Below are 20,693 nucleotides of genomic sequence, written 5' to 3'. Positions count from 1 at the left end.
TAAGAAAGATTTCTTCGTTCGGTTTGGTAATGACAACGTGAGGATCTGCGGCATCTAATAAAACTTTATCTCCAACCTTAAGTTGATTTGGAAAGGTATTGAGCTCATTCTGGCGTAGTTTTGGTTCATCGTGTTTTCTCGGTTTAAATGTCAGCCATTCATCTAACTCCTCGATTCGTAACCTTCGTTCTTCGTGGGTAGATTATTTTTTGTAGATTGAAATGGCTCATGTGTGTTCTTCGAACTTATTTCCTGTAAAATAGCTTGCAACGTGTGATTAGTCTTAGTAAAATTGTTTAGACAATCACCTTCAATTTTCGATGTGTTGCCGAAATTGCGAGCTTGAAGGGTGATTGTTTCGTCTCCCACACAAAGTATGAGCTAACCTATGCCAACATCAATAATCGTTCTAGCAGTTGCTAAAAAGGACCTTCCTAAAATCAAATGAGTGTTGCTATCCTCCTCTATGTCTAGAACAACGAAGTCAACGGGAAATATAAATTTATCGATTTTAACTAGCACATCTTCAATAATACCCCTAGGAAATCTAATAGTTTTATCTGCTAATTGAATGCTCATCCTAGTTTGTTTAGATTTCCCAAGACCTAGTTGCTTAAACATTTTATAAGGCATGATATTAATACTAGCCCCTAAATCAGCCAATGCATTATTAACATCTAAACTACCAATTAAACAAGGAATTGTAAAACTCCCTAGATCTTTTAATTTGTTGGGTAGCTTATTCTGTAGGATGGCTGAGCAAACTGCATTTAGTTCCACATGCGACCTTTCATCTAACTTTCGTTTATTTGCTAGAAGCTCCTTTAAAAATTTGACTGTGTTTGGCATCTACGAAAGTGCTTCAATAAACGGTAAGTTAATATGTAGTTTTTTTAAAAGTTTAAGGAATTTACCAAATTGTTTATCTAAGTGGTCTTTCCTTGTCGCATTGGGGTATGGTACACGAGGTTTATATTCTGGACTTATCGATTTTTGTTCGTTTTGGCCTACCTCAGTCTTACATTCACTTTCCACTAGTTTTGGCCTTAGTTTTGCCACCAACCCTTCCTCATCTTGAATGGAAATTGTATTGAGTTGCTCCCATTGGGTTAGATTCAGTGTTGCTTGGTAGACTACCTTGTGGTTGCCCAGAAATCAATTTGGCAAGCTGTCCAATCTGAGTTTCGAGCCCTTGGATATATGCTTGTTGATTCTTAAGTGTAGTCTCGGTATTCTAAAAACGAGTCTCTGACACCGAGATGAATTTGGTTAGCATCTCCTCAAGGTTTAGCTTTTTCTCCTACTAGTATGGTGGTTGCTGAAAGCCTTGAGGTGGTCTCTGATTTCCTTGGCCTCCCCATGAAAAATTTGGGTGATTCCTCCAACCTGAATTGTAAGTATTGCTATAAGGATTGTTTTGTAATCGAGGATTATTACCCATGTAATTTAACTGCTTGTTCTCCATGTTGTGGCCATAAGGTGGGTGTTCTGAATTGCTCGATCCACCTCTATTTGCTTCGCACTGCATTACTGGGTGAACCTGAGAAGAACTAAGAAAACCATCAATTTTCTTATTCAAAAGTTCTACCTGATTAGAGAGCATGGTGATCGAATCGACGTTATAAACACCGAATATTTTCGTTGGCTTTGTCCTAATGACTTGCCACTGATAGTTATTTAGTGACATCTCCTCTATAAATTCATAGGCATCTTCAGGTGTTTTATTATTGATGGTTCCACTAGCAGATGCATCAACCATTTGTCGAGTAAAGGTTTGAACCTGTAGCCAGAGTGGCAACCGTGGTGAGGGCATCATCTCAAGAGATCCTTGTATCTCTCCCATGCATCATATAGTGTCTCTAAATCCATCTACACAAAAGAAGAGATATCATTATGTAATTTAGCAATTTTAGCTGGCGAAAAGTATTTTAATAGAAACTTTTAGGTCATTTGTTCCCAAGTAGTAATTGACCCTCGTGGTAACGAGTTCAACCACTGTTTAGCCTTGTTTTTCAATGAAAAGGGAAACAACCGAAGACGTATGGCATCATTAGAAACACCATTGATTATAAATGTATCGCAAAATTCTAGGAAATTTGCTAAATGAGCATTTGGATCCTCATCCTGCAAACCATCAAACTGAACAAACTGTTGTATCATTTGAATTGTGTTAGGTTTCAGTTTAAAATTATTTGCAGCTATAGCAGGTCTAACTATGCTTGATTCAGTTCCTGTTAAAGAAGGTTTAGCATAATCATACATAGTGCGCGGAGTAGGATTCTGATTTACTAGATTAATAGCAATCGTAGGAGGTATCAGGTTTTCCTAATTTTTAGCCATCTCCTCAGTTGCGGTTTGAATATCATCCTCTTGCTCGTCCTCTGTGTATCTTAAGCTTCGTCTTATTTCTCTTTGGTTTCTGCGAACTGTACGATCGATCTCACTATCAAAAAGTAATGGTCCTGACGGGTTTCTTCTAGTCATAAACTACAAGAACCTACCAGAAAAAAGGGAAAAAGAAGAATTAGTAATAAAAATTAGAATAAAATTTAAATTACAGTAAAAGTAAATGGCTAAAGTAATAAAAATCGAGTATTCCTAATATCTTAGCTCCCCGGCAACGGTGTCAAAAACTTGATACGCGTGATATTCATGACAGGTTTTAAATATTTATAATTAATCATTCTTGAAACTAACTATTATCACGATGAAGGCAAGTGTACCTATCGAACAGTAGTATAGCTTTAGCAAGACCGGAATGTCGAACCCAAAGGAACTAAAAGTACTAGTAATGACTATCTTTTTATTATCTAGCCTAATAATAGTGGGGTTTGTTTTAAGTAACTAATTAACTAAACTAAGAATTCATAGAAAATAGAATTGGGGAATTACTTTTGGAAAAACGATTGAATTAAGACAATACCTGAGGAAAAATCCACCTAGACTTTACTTGTTATTTAACTCTGAATCGGACGATTTATTCATTTGACTTGATCCGTAGAAATCCCTAAGTTATATTATTATCTCTCTCGAGACTAACAACGTCTAACCCTAGGTTGAATAATTGAAATATCTTTCTAATTAACTCCTTAGGGTTGCATTAACTCGATCTATGGATCCCCTTATTAGGTTTCACCCTAATCCAGAAAAATCTTGTTACCCTATCTCTAGCCGCGCAAACAACTCCGCTTAATTATGACAAATGTACTCTTAGACAGGGTCTATTCCTCCTCTGAATAAGCGCTTAAGTTGAATCAATATCCTGGAATGTCAAAACAAGAATGAAGAACACATAATTAAGAACAAGTCAAATATTTATCATACAATTCAGATAATAATAACAAGATCTGTCTTAGGTTTCATTCCCCTTAAGTATTTAGGGGTTTTAGTTCATAACTAAAAAGATAAACATCTCAGAATAATAATGAATACAAAATATAAAGAAAAAACCAAAACTCCTGAAAGGAAATTGAGGGGAGATTTTCAGTCTTAATGATGAATCCGGCTTCTGAGATGGTTCAATCGGCTTTCCTTGAGCAGTTCCCTGCTTCCTACTCTGTGCGTCCCTTTTTCCTCCTCATCTAGGGTGTATTTATAGGCTTTAGAATGCCTAAAAACCCTCAAAATTGGCCTTTTTCGAATTGGACTCAACTTGGGCTCGACAGGTACATGCCTGTGTGACACGCCCGTGTGCCATTACTTCAGGCCGTGGTCAAGCCTGTTAAATAGGCACGGGCGTACAGTCCACCTGTGTGAGTCATGCTTCGATTCTGCCAAATTGACACGGCCGTATGGCCTACCCGTGTGAGGAAGTTCAGGCTGTGTTGATTTCATACGTTGGCCCATTTTCTCCGTTTTTGGCCCGTTTCTCGTTCCTTTCGCTCTCTTATGCTCACCTAAATATAAAAAATGAAATTAAGGTATTAGGAGCATTGAATTCATGAAATATAAGGAAAAATCATCCATAAATGGTGTTAAGCATGGGGTATAAATATGTATAAATTACGGTTTATCAGACTGCATTTGATATTTGTGGGAGTTCAGAGATCTGTTTATCCAATGTATGATCACCCGATTAAGCCATGAGAAATGAATGCCAATATATTTTTGTGCTATTGTTGCTATATCATTTGATGATTAAATGCCATGAATAAATGATATTTGGTATTTAAAATGTTTATGGGAAATTTAATTGACATGTTCATTATTTTTGCTGATAATTGGTAATTGATTGGTTGTGAATTAAGTATGAATTGGATGTTAACTTACTTGTCATTTTTTTTAAATTAACTGAGCTTTTTAAAGCTCACACCCTCTCATTAATGCAGATAATCATCGGGATTGAAGAGTTGAGGAGCAGAGAAAGAGAGTTCCAAGAGATTTAGGCTTGGTAGAGATTTTATTACACATTTTAAAGAATGTAATCGAGCATTGTGGAACTCTTGGGAATCAGTTGATTTTGGTTGTAATTGAACTTTGGACAATGGACATTTATTTTGGATGGTTTTAAAATAATTTTAAGGCATGTTTGGGTTTAATTATTGATTTATTTATGGCATGTTGTTGCTCGATAACATGGTGACTGATAACCTGATGTGTGAAGCATGAAATTTATACTAACGGTTGTTTAAATTAAGCTTCCATAAAGTGGCTTACTACGGACTAAGGTATGTCACTTCTTTGGCTTAATCGGCGTTTGATGTGCATGAAATTAATTGTCTATTTCTATTTAAATAAGTCTTAATTGATGTCAATAAATTCAATTGAAGTTGTGTGTATATGTATGTTAGTTAATCGTAGTTAAATCAGGTTAAATTGGCCATTTAAATATGCAAAATCGAGTTTTAAAATAAGTTTTTCGCAAAAATAGCTGCAGTAGTTTTCACATGGGTGTGTGCTTGTTCACACGGGCATATGAGGGGTTGCACACGAGCGTGTGGATAGGTTAAACGGCCGTGTGAGTTTTGGGGGGTTTGAATTTTTGTCTTTTTAAATTGGTATTCTAATTTATCTAAAGTTATGCTTTAATCCTGAAAATTGATGAGTCTAATTAGAGCCCTAGATGATAAGGAAACTTGGTAAAAATTTAGGATTAGTCTTGTAATGGGTAAAATTTGATAGAAACACACTGAATTTGTAAATTGGAATAGGTCCTGATAGTTGGAATTTATTACAATTTACTCCCTAATAATAAAAATTGAATTAGACATAGCAAACGAACTCAATTTAACCTGAAATTTTTAGGCTTGCATGATTTTGACTAAAAGAAGACCAGTAAATGCTTAGATCTAAAATAGGGTTAGTTGTACCATAGGTGGTAAAATGACAAAATTGCCCTTAGGTTAAATTACCTAGGAAAAGGTTAAAATTGGCTTATAATTTGCTTCTGTGTTAATAAATAACTAATAATAAGATAAGATTAGGGTGTTATAAGGTTGGGGTGTGTCTTGGGTGGTCATTAGCCAAAGAGTCACCTAGGAAGGTAATATAACACTTCAAATTCAGGCCGGTCTGTCCCAGTCAGGTTTGGGGTGTCACACAAATGCCTTATATCCTCTGTCTTGAACCTGAAAACATACACCAATTCAAATATCTTATATTTTTAGTCACGTCATTGAAAACTTCTTAAACGGCTTGGCACTCTAGCTCACTATTAGAGGACACTTCATTCACTTTAGGTTCAAGTTCTACACACCTAAAGGTTTCTACCTCTCCACTGACTTCCATTGTCATCTCTCCTTTGCCTACATCTATGGTGGCCTTATAGGTAGCTAGGGATGGTCTCTCTAATAGAACCGATACCTCTAAATCCTCCTCAAAGTAAAAAATTATAAAGTCAACCGGTAAGATGAATTGTCAAACTCTTACTAAAACATCCTCCAAAACTCTCTTCGGGTGAACTAGGGACCTATCAGCTAGTTGGAGGGTTACTGAAGTTTCCCTAAAGTAACTTAGGCCTAACCTACAGTAGATGGACAAAGGCATTAAGTTTATACTTGCTCCAAGATCACAAAGTGCCTTGCCAAAATTAACACCTCCAATCTCTATGGGAATGGTGAAACTACCTACGTCCTTGAGTTTTGGTGGGACTTTCCTAAACACAATAGCACTACATTCGACATTATAAGTGAATCACTCTTCTCTCCCAATGTTCTTTCTCCTAGACACCACTTCTATAAGGAACTTGGCATATCTCAGCACCTTTTCTAGGACCTCAAGCAACGGGAGGTTGAGATTTAAAGCTTTAAACATCTTAAGGAAGTCTAGAAACTCCTCATTGTCTCATTTTTTATTCTCTTCTAGTCTACTCAGAAAGGGTATAGGGGTTTGGTTTGGTTGTTGTATTGAAACGATTCAATCTTTTGATTTAGTTCATGTAGGCTCGCTCTCAACTCCTTCCTTCTTTCCCACCCTATCCCCAACATTAGGATTGTGGGTGCTCTCATCCTTCTTACCTTTAACTGGGCAGGTAGGTTCCTTAACCACAACCCTGGATCTAAGGGTAATTTTCTTTGCATGTTTTTTCCTTCCCTTTTTGAGTTTGGCTCGGTATTACTAAGGTTGCTAGAAGGTGTATGGTTTTGAAATAATTGCACTATTTGGTCTAATTGACCATGAACTTGACACACATTGGCTTTCACCACATGCAAGCCTTCTTCTACCTTGCTTACCTTAACCGAAATCGCAGGGTCACTATTAAAGGTTGATTTTCTTTTCAGATCTTGGGGTGCCCTAAATGGCAATGGAGGTTGATAAGGTGCATTGGGTCTAGAAGGATTAATATTTTGGGCTCATTTATTGGAAGGACCTCCATGGTTCCCTCCCCACCTAAGAAGAGGATGGTCACGCCACGCTAGAGTATAGGTGTTGAAGTATGGGTTATATCCTATATTCCCTCACATAGTTAACCTCTATTTGGTTGCACTTATTCAGATTTCCTATATAGTGCCTTCATCATCATAGCCTGCATTAGAAGGGGTAAAATTGGCTGATTTTGGACTTGTGCCTTGGTCGAACTTATCTCCAATTGATGGAGCCTTTTGAGAAATTGCTGATACTGATCATTACTATAGATCGCATTTACGGTTGATTGTTTGGCTTTATATATGAACCATTTAACTGACCATATGTAAGAATTTATTGACACGTCCTTGATGAGTTGGCAAAGCTTCGGTGTCTGTCTTTGACGTGAATGTCCCCACAGACATTTCGTCAAGACTAGATTGCAAATTTCCACCAAGCCCATTATTAAAAACTTGAAGTTGTAGCCAATCTTGTAAGCCATGATATGGGCACTTACGTAACAGGAGTTTAAAGCACTCACATGCCTCTTATAGTGATTCCCCCTTCTAGTTGTCAAAAATTCATAATATCTATATGACGCTTCATTTTCTTACTCGGTGTAAAGTATTTTGCCAAGAATCTGCTCGCTAGCTCATCCCAACTGCTAATGAAATCTATTGGTTATGAATCTAACAACATAAATGAATTACCCTAAAAAAAAGAGAAAGGAAATAATCGAAGACGGATAGCGTCATCGGATACCCCATTATATTTAAATGCGTCACAAATAGTTAGAAATCTCTTAAGATGTTGGTTTGGATCTTGATTCATTAACCCTCAAAATTGAAGGTTTGCCTGTATTTATTGGATAATTTTCAGGTTGATTTCGAAGTTATTAGAATTAAACGTCAAGTGATTAATACTACCTCTAACAGCATCAAGAATAGGCATCGAGTAATCGCGCAAAGTACATTGCTCCATGGGTAGGTGTGGTGGTGGTTAAATCTCTACTCGTTGGTCTCTTTGTAGAGGTTGGGCATCTGTCAGATTTTATGCCCTCCTCACATGTGTAATGACATGTTCTGGTTCCAACTCAAATGGTAAGACACCGTTACCGGTCCAAGTCATACAATGTGTAACATCTCATTTCTTAGTATATTCGAAAACAGTGGTTTCGGGGCCACAAATCCAACGAGTAAGTTTGTAAATATTATTATTTAATATTTATGAATCAAATATGATTTTTAAAAAGTTTTTGATATGGTAATTTATGATATTTGAATGATTAATTAAGTTCAAGTGGTAAGACCCTAAAGTCAAGTGGTTTTAGGAAATGAGGTATCGAGACCTCGTTTCTATAAATCGAGCCGTAAATATTTTTATAAATATTTACAGAGTGTTATTAAGGTTGTGTTAAATTTTTGCTAAGAAATTTTAATGTTTTGATACTTAATTAATTAAAAAGGACTAAATTGTAAAGGATCTAAAATTTGATCACTATTTGATTTGAGTGATTAAATGGCTTATTGAATAAAGGAAAAGGGACTTAAATGTTAATTAGAATATTTAAGAATTTAGTGGGCGGTTTTGGACAACTAAAAGCATGAAATTTGGATGATTTTTTTAAGTGGACAAAATGGTAATTTTATAATTAATTAATTAAAAGAAAACAAAATGCTAAATTATTATCATATTTTTGGTTTTCTTCTCCAAATACAACCTACTATCCATGGAAATAAAACTAGGTTTGGCCATGGTGATTTCCTCATGCATGGTAAGTAATTCTTACTCGTTTTTAGTAATTTTGATGTTTTTGATATCATTGCAATTAGGTCCAGCAAGCCCGTACCTTCAATTTTGAAATTGTTAAAGATATTGAATGTTTCCATTGATGAATCTTTGTGATTTTAGATATTACATGACAAATTTGAGGTATTATTTATTATTTATAAGTATTTTGTTAAGTAATTTTGATGAATTTACCGATTAGGGACTAAATTGTTGAAATCGTAAAAACACAAGGATTTTTTGTGAAATTATTACAAAAATGGGCTGAAATGGAATCTATGAATATTTGGTTTGTATGTGTTTGCAATAAAAATGGTTAATTTGCATGTTTTAGGCTTAGAGACTAAATTGAATAAAAGTAAAATGTTGGGGGCAAATTTGAAAAAATTTAAAAAGGGACTAAATTGTATAAAATGAATTAGTTTTAGTATCTAAATTAAGGAATTGAATGAAATTATTAATTTAGATCAAGATTGAGTGGAAAATCAAGAAGAGAAAATTACCAAATAACCTTTGTACTTTAATATTTCTGCAATTTAGCTAGGTAAGTTCGCATGAACTATAATCACTTAAACGTTGATTAAATTGAATTTAAATGTGTTTTTTTAATGTAAATGAATCAATATATATATGACTATGTTCACATTATGACGAATTGATGATTATCGAGCCCTATTTGAACTTTAGAAATATATAGGATACAAATGACATGTCATTAGGGTTTTCATGTTTCGGGTGCTGGTCCTAAATGTTCTACTGCTGGCTGAGGTCCATATTTGTTATGGATACTCATTATCTTGTGTGAGCAGCATAATGTAACTTACATTCTGACCGTCAGCTTGTGTAAGCAGACCTAGGCTACCATGTTTCGGGTGCTGGTCCTAAATGTCCTACAGACGGTTGAGTTCTGGTATTTGTTGCGGATACTCATCAGCTTATGTGAGCGGCATCGTTTAGTTTACATTTCGATTGTCAGCTTGTGTGAGCAGACCCAATTTATGGCTCGAGTGAGTAATGATGTAAAGGAAAAGAGATGGTTACGACCATATGGTTAGCACAATTTGTGTGAGCTTTCACGCATATCCAATATTATTCTAACACCACGTTTGGTTAGGATGAATGAAATAGGACTGTAATGGAATAGAGTTGTACTGGAATACATCTGTAATTAGTAATTCAATTGTTTGGTTCAATGGAATGGAATAAAGCTGTAATAGTATTTTTTGTCTTTGATTGAGTAGAATAAATATTGTAATAGCATAAGAAAAAAAAAACTTAAATGACCAAAGTACCCTTAGCAGAAGTTTTGTTAAGTGGATGATTATTGTTATTGCTATTGTTATTAAATTTTAATAAGATTATTATTAAATATAATTTAATAAAAATAATAATAAATAATTTAATTATATTTCAACATAATTATTAAATACAATTTAATAAAATAATATATAATTTAATAACATTCTTAATTCAATTTTTGATTCAATGGAATGGAACATGAGTCGAACTAAACTGAATTATAACATGGATCTCAACAAAATAAAAATAGAACGATTAGGACTATAGCCAAATATAAAAAAAGTATTTTTATTTTTTAATATAATTATGATCATCATTTTAATTTAATTTTCCCTTTTTTATTTTCTTTTTGTGGTAGGGAAAAACCAACTATCTAATGTATTAAAAAGTCTAATTTTTTCATTCTCTATTTTACAAAAAATACAAAAAATATATATACAAAAACTAAAAAGTCAGCTTAGCCTAAAAAACTTATAATATATGCACACATATATATATATTTAAAAATGAATAAGGATTATAAACATCCTATTATGTATATTCACATATGCATTCATAACTTTACACTATAAATGCAGTGTAGCATTGCATATAGCAATTGTATGAATAATGAGTAATTATTGTCTTCCCTTCCCTTGCTTTGCTGCTTTGGTTTGCTTAGTCCAACATGTACTTGTAATATATACACATATATGAATGTATTAGAAAATGTAATTATAAACATCCCTTCTTGTCCGCCAAATAGTAGTCACCCACAATCAAAAAGACATGTTCTCCCTGAGTCACTTCCACAGTACCCTGATTTTCAATGCATTCAACTTTACCTGCAATCTTACAAAACCAAACAATAAAATAATATTTTATTATACCCTAGGTAGCGAACCTTACAAATTACTCAGAGAAAACCTGACTCATGTTTTCCAATGACACCAACGATATCGCGGACCCACAGCTAGTTCAAGGACCCTACAATTGATTCGCGAACCACAACCCAATGAACTTTAGACTTCCACATCAACAATCTTAGAACACATAACTAAATTTGTCCCCCATCATAAAAGGATCATGTAAACAGCTCACATTGGTTGCTCTCTTCTTCTCACTCTCCCTTAGCAAAATCAAGTGAAGAGACATAACTATTGGCTTCCCTACATAATTAACGCTTGTAATAACCTTAGTTAATTTCTAAAGATAAAAGGTCTACCATAGGCATTCGAATAGTCACAATGCTGCCTATAAATAATATTTGAAAAGAGCCTTTGTTAGCTAATGAATGTTGAATGAATATTTTTGGAGTTCTTATGAGAATTTTATCTCATTGTTCTTGAAAAAACTTACTTAGAATTATCAAGGTACTCATCGTGGTGCCACACCTTTTTCTTTTGAACTTATCACTTCCTTTCTTTCATTGTTCTGAAATGTGGCATTCTAACATACTGTTGGTTCCTATTTTGCTAAATAGCGAGTCACAGTTTACTTCTTCTTCTTCAAAAACTTGTTTGTTATTTCACTTTATAAAAAATGGGTCACAATCTTTCATATCATTGGTTCATTTCTAAGTGTCCATTTCGTGCAAGTTATCCATCCAACATCATTTCCATCCTTTCCATCGAATCAATTACCATTAATCCCATTTTCACCTTAAAGTCTATTTCAAAATGATACAGCATTAGACGATCGGGCAACTCAACGTCTTGTAATCAAATTTACGATTACTAGCATGTAACAAAATATGCTTGTAGGAAACACGAATCCAAATCGATTGTACGGGATTTGTACTAAGCCTGATCTTCCTACTGACTCGTGCCCAATTTTACAGGAAAACATTATTTCACAAGTAGATACCGTTGGGAACTTTCCAAGGCCACCTCAAAGGCATTATGATCCAAATTTGAACACGTACAATCTAGGGTAGGGGGATCACCCAAGTCTAAGCTATGGGTCGAACCCTAGATACAATCAACCATATCAACCAAGACCACCTCCGCCTCAACAATATCAACCTCCTAAGTCACCACTTCAAACCAAAGTAGAGAGGTTACATTTTAGTATTGAAAAATTCCAACAAAAATCTGAAGCACACTTCCAAGAAATCAATCAGCAAATAAGTAACCTAGCACTTATGGTAAGTCATTTGGAGAACCAAGGAAAATTTTCATATCAAAACGAGCCAAACCTACATCAAAATATGAGTTTTGTGACCGTAAAAGATGGAACATAGTCAAAACTAGAGTTTGGCACGAGTAGAAACCACGATGCTGAATAGGGGAAGAAAAAAAGTCAAACCAACAACTCTCATATAACTGACACCATAGAGACCATACAATGTACCTCTCCCATTCCCTGGAAGACTCGTCCAAGTTAAAAAGGAGCGAGAGGAAAAAGAAATCATTGAGACATTTTGGAAGATAGAAATCAATATTCATTTACTTGATGCAATCAAATAGGTTCCACACTATGCAAAATTTTAGAAACAACTATCCACCGGCAAAAAGAAACTCCAAGGAAACGAATAGGTGAATGGAGAAAACATTTTTGCAGTACTACAAAGGAAAATTTCGCCTAAGTGTAAGGATCAAGGTATGTTTTCTATATCCTTCAAAATAGGAAATACTGGCATAGAGAAAAACAAGTATGATTTGGGAGCATCTATTAACGTAATGCCTTTGTCAATTTTTAAATTGCTAAACACGAGTCCTTTGAAAGAAATATGGGTGGTTATTCAATTGGTAGACAGGTCATGTGTATATCCAGAAGGGGTGCTAAAATATGTCCTTGTAAAGGTAAATGAAGTAATTTTTCTTGCAGACTTTTACAACATTGATATGGAGAACATCCACTCAAAAAATGCTTCTAGTATTCTACTTAGGAGACCATTCCTAAGTACCGCATGTACAAAGATTAATGTTCGAAACGGAACCCTTACTATGGAATTCAACAGTGAGGTGGTAAAATTTAATTTTTATGAGGCGATGGGCCAACCCAACACAATGTCAAATATTTCTACTGTTGATATTATTGAAACACTAATGAAATTTCATTTTGAGTATCATGAAGAGGATGAGTTACAAACGGTGCTTTGCAGGAGTTTAGACCTCGAAATAAAGGATAAATTGGATGAGTTAATGACGTTCAGAGAACCAATTAGAGAAACCATTATTCTATTTGATACTCCTCAATTTCCTAGAAGCCAAGGTAAATACTTTGAACTTTCTCCTTCTAAAACTAAAATGTTGCCTTCTATTTTGCAAGAGGAGAATTTAATTCGAGTCTTAAGAGACTACAAAGGGGCAATTGGATGGACGATCGTAGACATAAAAGGGTTAACTCCTTCGACCTATATGCATAGAATACCGAAAGAAGAAAATGCGTGCCCAAAAAGAGAAGCTCAAAGACACCTTAATCCGCCAATGATGGAGGTTGTGAAAAAAGAAGTTCAAAAGCTACTAGACACCAGTAATTGGGTTAGCCCAATTCATGTGGTACCTAAGAAAACTAGTATGACCGTAATAAAAAATGCAACAGGAAATCTAGTTCCCACTCAAGTCCAAAACGAGTGAAGATTCTGTATAGATTATAAGAAGTTGAACTCTTTAACTCGAAAAGACCACTTTCCACTTCCTTTTATTGATCAAATGTTAAAATGTTTAGCAGGAAAAACTCACTACTATTTTCTTGAAGGTTATTTACAATTTTTCCGAATTCCAATGGCATCGGAGGACCAAGAGAAAACAACGTTTACATGTCGCTTTAGCACGTTCGCCTATAGATGGATGTCGTTTGGACTTTGCAATGCGCCAATCACATTCCAAAGGTGCATGGTAAGTATATTTTCCAACTATGTCGAGAAAATAATTGAGGTATTTATGGATGGTTTCACAGTATATGGTAATTCTTTCAATGAATGTCTGTCAAACCTCATTAAAATTTTGAAAGATGCATAAAACTTAATCTAATTCTAAATTATAAAAAATATCATTTCATGGTAAATAAAGGATTAATTTTAGGATAGATTTTTTGCGCTGAATGGATTGCGGTCAATAAGGCCAAAACTGATGTTATCAACTCACTTTCATACCCTATGATTGTAAGGGAAATTCGTTCTTTTCTTGGTCATTTATGTTTTTAGAGGCGCTTTATTAAGGACTTTTTGAAAGATTTCGCAATTGCTATGCAATCTCTTGCAAAAATATCAAGTATTTAAATTTGATCAAGCATCCAAAGACGCATTCAACACTCTCAAACAAAAGCTTGTTTCAGCTCCTATAGTACAACCACCAAATTGGGATTACCCCTTCGAGCTCATATGCAATCCAAGCAACCAAAATGTAGGAGCTGTCCTTGGGCAAAGAATTGGGAAGGAACCCCACTTCATATCTTACGCCTCCAAAACATTAGATGTTGCCCAAAGTAATTACTCAACTACTAAAAAAGAATTATTGGCCATTTTTTTGCTTCGGAAAAATTTAGACCATATTTATTAGGCACTAAAGTTATTGTTTTTTCTGACCATGCAATGTTGAAATATTTGATCAGGAAAAATGAGGCAAAACCTAGGCTGATTTGATGGATTCTTCTCTTACAAGAATTCAATCTTGAGATTAAGGATAAGAAAGGAAGCGAGAACTTAGTAGCTGGTCACTTGAGTCGAATTTTCTTCCCAAAAGATGACACTCCTCTTAAAGATGACTTCCCAGATGAAAATCTAGTATCCACACAAACAGTTTACCCATCGTTTGTAGATATGGTAAATTACCTCGCTACAGGCATTGTTTCTTCCACCTTATCATGTTCTAAAAAGGATAAAATCTAGAGAGACTCATGATATTATATTTGGGACAATCCATACCTATGGAAACACTGTTCCAATCAAGTAATCTGGTAATGTGTTGTGGAAACCTAGGTACAATCTATCCTTTCTTTTTATCATTCTTATGCGTGTGGAGGGCATTTCGATCCTAAACGTATTACACATAAGGTACTTGAATGTGGATTGTTTTGGTCACACATCTTTCGTGACGCTTATTTATTTTGCAAAACATGTGAGAGATGTCAAAAAGTGGGGAATTTAAGGTGAAAGAATGAGATGCCTCTAACACCTATACATGTATGTGAAATTTTTTATTTGTGGGGCATCGATTTCATCAGACCGTTTGTTTCATCATTTAATAATATTTACATTATTCTCGTTATAGATTACGTGTCAAAATGGGTAGAAGCTAAAGCTACCTAACATGTCGATGCTAAAACTGTAGTAGATTGTCTAACGAACTCTATTTTTTCTAGGTTTGGGACACTGAGAGAATTAATCAGCAATCGAGGAACTCATTTCTACAACAAGGTAGTTGATACTCTACTGAAAAATTTTAGGGTGACACAACGAGTAGCCACAACTAATCACCCATAAACAAACAATCTAGTGAAAGTTTCAAACCGTGAAATAAAGTCAATTTTGAAAAAGACCGTGAAACCAAATAGGAAAGAGTGGAGCCTACGTTTAAAGGATGCATTGTGGGTGTACCGTACTGCTTATAAGGGATCCATAGGAATGTCCCCTTACCGACTTATATTTGGTAAATCGTATCACCTTCTAGTGGAGTTAGAACATAAGGCATTTTCAGCGGTGAAAAAATGCAACATGGACTTAGATGCCGCAGGTGATTATAAAAAATTAGACATTTAAGAGCTCGAAAAGATCCGGCGAGAGGCATATGAAAACGCCCAAATTTATAAAGAAAAAACCAAGGCATTTCATGACCAGAAAATATCCCGCAAACAATTTTCAGTTGACCAGAAAGTGTTACTTTACGATCCTACACTGAGAATTTTTTCAAGTAAGCTTCGAACCAAATAGCTTGGTCCTTTTGATATTACTAAATTATTTCCTCATGGTGCAGTTAAAATTAAAAGCAAGCAGTCTAGGAAATGTTTTAAACTCAATGGTCAAAGGTTAAAACCCTTTTTACAATAATTTTTCGTCGTCAGATTAAGGTCACAAGCATTACTAACAAATCAAACAACTAATCAATCATAATCAACATGTAAACTAACCATTAACATTATAACATACAGGGGAAGGTCATGACAATCTAATACTTTCATATTAGAATCTTAAACAATCGAACAACTAATCATGTTATGCAATGCTAAACTTGGTCTTCCACTGCCTACACTCTTATCACTATTATCCATTCTTGAATGCTAAAAGTCGGATACATACAAGACTACTCCAATTATTAGCATTAGAGTATTGGTCCATACTCTGACTATGATTATCATTTTAATTTATCTTCAATGATGTTAGTAGAATGCACTTGATATAGGTTTCCTAATTCATTCCAATTCAGAGTAAAAGTTACTCTTACAACCCTTACTTTGAGTCTACGGGACCCTAAAAATAGTTTGAAAATAGGCAGGGATTAATTTGGAACAATTCTGGAAGTTTAGTGTCATTTTTTAAATTTCCTAAAAATAGGGGACACATGCCCATGTGGCTAGGCCTGTGACACCCAAAGTTGGGACACACGATCGTGTCCTAGCCTGTGCCCTTGCCCATGTAACTCACTGACTTGAGACACATGCTCATGTCTCAGCCTATGTCTTTACCCGTATAACTCACTAACTTGGATCACACGCTCATGTGTGTTGCCCTGTGTGACACACTCCCATGTGGCCAGGTCGTGTGCACAGAAAAGTACCTTAAAAATCAAGTTTACCATTTCCTACTTACTTAGACACTAAGCAACTCATTTACCAATTGTTTAGCCTATTCAAAACATGATTAAACATGTTAAAAATACACCTAATTCATCATCTAATATGCCTAACCAATGTACCATCATTGGTACCACATTTTATATGTTCAAATACATCAACAACACATCAAACATTCAGGACTTTCATTCATATCACATTTACCATATTTGAACTAACTTTCAACTTCTAAAATTACCAAATATAATGCTAAGCACATACCAAGCATTATGCTAAGCTACCAAACTTTAAACTGGCACATACCAAAATATAAACTAGGCTAACATACCAACATAGCCTCAACCACAACCATATACACATTTAACCATCATTTCACTAGCAACTAAGTTAACAACAACTTATAAAAATATCAAAAAAAGACTGCCTAGCTACATGCCATTACAAAATAAGATATCACCACACTTGAGCTCAGGATTTTTTACTTAATGTTGAGTCAGCGATAAGTCGAATCATACCTAGCCTGCGTATGAAAAACAAAATCACACACTGAGTAAAACTCAGTGGTATTTCTATAATCTGAATAATATAAACTTGATATAAGAAATTAAAATGCAATATGCAATAAATAAGCTATGTTCATGTGTTTCAATTCACTAACATAATTTTTTCTCATTCCTTATTCACATATACTAAGATTTTCACATGTTCAAACATATATTAAGGGAATTTCATATATCATTTGCATATTACAACTCATGCAATGGCATGATTCATTTCTTTGCTCAATACTTGAATTCATTTCAAGTCTCACATCTCATTTCATCATTTCATATCTCATTTCTCAGAATTCAAACCATATTCACAACAATATACTATTTCATTTTTCATTTCTCATCATTGTTATTTTAGTATTTCCTCAACTCATTTCCATTTTTAAACCATATCATTTCACTATCGAACACATCAATTTTATCGTTTATTTTCCCTATTAACATGACTCGGACTTGAACGGATACACGAATCCAACCAACACACCAGTTTGGTACCCAGTGCCTCATTGGACAAATCTGAAGTAATAACTGCGCCTAGCGCTATATAAATTGACACACAATGTCTCATCGGTTAAACCGAAGCAAATTGGCACCCAGTTCCACATCGACTTGAGGTCGAAGAAATCCCTAAACTCTTCCTATCCTATTGAATGCCATCAATATATGACTCAGCCAGAATAGTTAATAGGGTTTTATTTCACTTTTCAATACAATCAATGTCTCAATTTCACATATATTCACATCATCACATACAATCAATTCAGTAATCATTTAATCAACTTATTTCATAATATACAAAATCAATCTATTTCCAATCACTTTGAATTCAATTTAATCTCAAGTACCAAGTACTCTCCTCAATGTTCACCATATGCAAACAATTAAATATGCAACAAACTACTATTTAATTTGGATTATAGAAACACAACCCGTGCATTCTGAGCTATTCGACGTTGATTTTATCCTTCCCCTTTTTACTCGAGGATTCTGGTACAATGTTGCTATGGAATAAATCAATTAAATCACATTAATACTACACATTTCAATTTCACATTAAATTTCAATTTTTACACTATATTTTGTTTATTCTTCAATTTAGTCCCTAAATTGGGACTAATTTTAACCTCCACATTTATACTCAAATTTTTATACTAATTTCACTATAGGATAAATTTAGCTTCCTCATTTCCAATTTGACCCATACATTTTAAATTTTTCACAACTTAGTCCCTATTTCCCAAAATCAATAATTTATTCCACAATTTAGTCCTTTTTAATTTCTACTTTAAAAATCTATCTATTTAATCTCTAGTATTTAAACTATTCAGTCATGTAAACATATAAAATCTTGAACAATACTCAAAATTACAACATGGGTCAGGTAGCCCTAGGTATCGATATTCCAAAAACGTAAAAATTGCAAAAAAGAGACAAAATTGCACTGACCAATTTGAGCTTGAACCCTAATGTCCCTAGTGTCGTGTGCCCCTTTCTCTCTTTTCTTTCTTTCTTTACTTTTTCTTTCTTTTCTAATGTTTGCATCTAACAGAGAATGAATTTTTCTCTTTCTTTTGTTTTTACCAATATAACTATTATTATAACTTAATCTAATATATATATAATACACACATGCATAATCATTGAAATATGGTCGGTCACCATATGGAATTTTTGCTACTTTAGTCACTTCAGTTTATTTTAATCTATAATTCAATTTTTAACTCTTACATGATTGAGTCCCTATACCCTAATAACTCCTAATTTCACAAAATTTACCAATCCAAAAATTAATTCACCTCTAATATGACTCCACAAATATTTAATAAAAATATTTACGGGTTTTGTTTACGGTTATAGAGTCTCAAAATTACACTTTCTGACACTCCTGAATCTCAGGTTGTTACAGTTTTCAAGTACATGTGGTGGAGAAATTATTTTTCAAGGAGCCGAACGATTAAATTTTTTAGCTCATCGAGCTAACAACGTTAAAAAATTGCACTTTATGGGATGTGTTTTGGGACCACAAATCTGAGGTTGAAATATTTATTTTATTATTAAATTGAGTACTAAAGCATGATAGTATGATTTTAGGAAATTTTCGTTAAGAAATTTTATTGTTTGGATGCACAATTTAGTAAAAAGGACTAAATCGCGTAAAGTGTAAAAGTTGTGTTATATTAGCTAAAGATGTCTAATAGCTATAGAACTTTAAAGTAGAGGTCCTTATGTGGTAAATAGCCCATTAATATGTTATTGGATGATAATGGCTTGGTAATTTTGAAATTTGTGATAATTTTTAAGGTTAATTTTGGTAATTAGTAATTAAAGTTAAATTACATAAAACAAACGAAAATTTTGTTTCATTCATCTTCTCCAAACAGAAATTAGAAGGAGAAAAAGCCATAGCTAGGGTTCCAAGGTTCGGCCAAGTCTCCTTGTGCATGTAAGTGTGATTTAGCCCCGTTTTTAATGATTTCTATGTTTTTGGAGTCGTTGTAGCTTAATCTAGCTAGCACGGGGACTAATTTGTGAAACTGTTAAAATTTTAGGGTTTTACCATTGATGAATATGTGTGTATTTTGATGTTTTATGGATGAAAACGAATGTTTAATGATAGTTGAGCAACTTTTGTTAAGTGATTTTTGTTGAAAATGTTAATTAGGGATTTAATAGTAAAATGTGTAAGATTCAAGGTGAAATGTGTGAATAAATGAAACGAGTGGACTGCTATAAGCTTGTATGAAATTCGACTAGCATGGGTGTGGATTAAATTGCATGAATTTGCATTTTTATGAGTTAGGGACTAAATTGTAAAGAAATTGAAACATAGGCGCAAAAGTGTAAATTTGAAAAAAAGTATTTTGTGCTAAATCGAATGAATAATAAATGGATTAAATTTGATCATATAGATCAAGAAAATCCTCATCCAGATCAAGATCGGGGGAAAAATAAAGTTTTGGATTAGTCGATCCTAGTACGTCGTTTTTGTGATCGAGGTAAGTTCGTATGTTAAAAAGCATTAATGAAATTGTGTTTTAAATGTTTTATAATTGTATTTTTCATGAATATGATCTTACAGAAATGTTCAACAAAGATTCGGCAATGTGAAATCCCGGTTGAACCCTAGGAATAGATAGGATACAAATGACATGTCATTAGGGGTTATATGTTTTGGATGTTGGTCCGTACGTTCCATCGATGGCTAAGTTTTTCGGCATGTGTTGTGGATTCTCATCAACTTGTGTGAGCAGCACCGTGTAATTACATCTTGACCGTCAACTTGTGTGAGCAAACCCATTGATAGCTCGAGAGTGAGTATTATATGAGATATGAGATTGAGATGGCTTCAGCCATGTATTGGCACTTAGGGTGCGAGATTCTCGAGTAACTGATATTATTCCAAATGGTACAATGGGTATATTAAAGATAGGAACAGGTAAGAAATTGATATTATCAGCTCAGGAATGTACGTAAATCATATAAGCATCGAATTTATGAGATTTATAAGTTACATGATCTACCATGTAGATGAACATATGTTAACTTTGTGGTTAAATT

General features: G+C 34.2%; 1 non-coding gene across 1 annotated transcript; it reads left to right on the top strand.

The window, feature by feature from the left end:
* Positions 1-1,795: 1,795 nt before the first annotated feature.
* LOC121210676 (small nucleolar RNA R71) lies at positions 1,796-1,899 on the top strand. The gene has a single exon (XR_005905790.1). It is a non-coding gene; the product is annotated as a small nucleolar RNA R71 (small nucleolar RNA).
* Positions 1,900-20,693: the final 18,794 nt, after the last annotated feature.

The sequence above is a fragment of the Gossypium hirsutum genome, chromosome A11 (genome assembly GCF_007990345.1).
Source record: "Gossypium hirsutum isolate 1008001.06 chromosome A11, Gossypium_hirsutum_v2.1, whole genome shotgun sequence".
Classification (NCBI taxonomy): domain Eukaryota; kingdom Viridiplantae; phylum Streptophyta; class Magnoliopsida; order Malvales; family Malvaceae; genus Gossypium; species Gossypium hirsutum.
The sequence above is the reverse complement of the archived record's forward strand: the minus strand, read 5'-3'. Positions and strand labels throughout refer to the sequence as shown.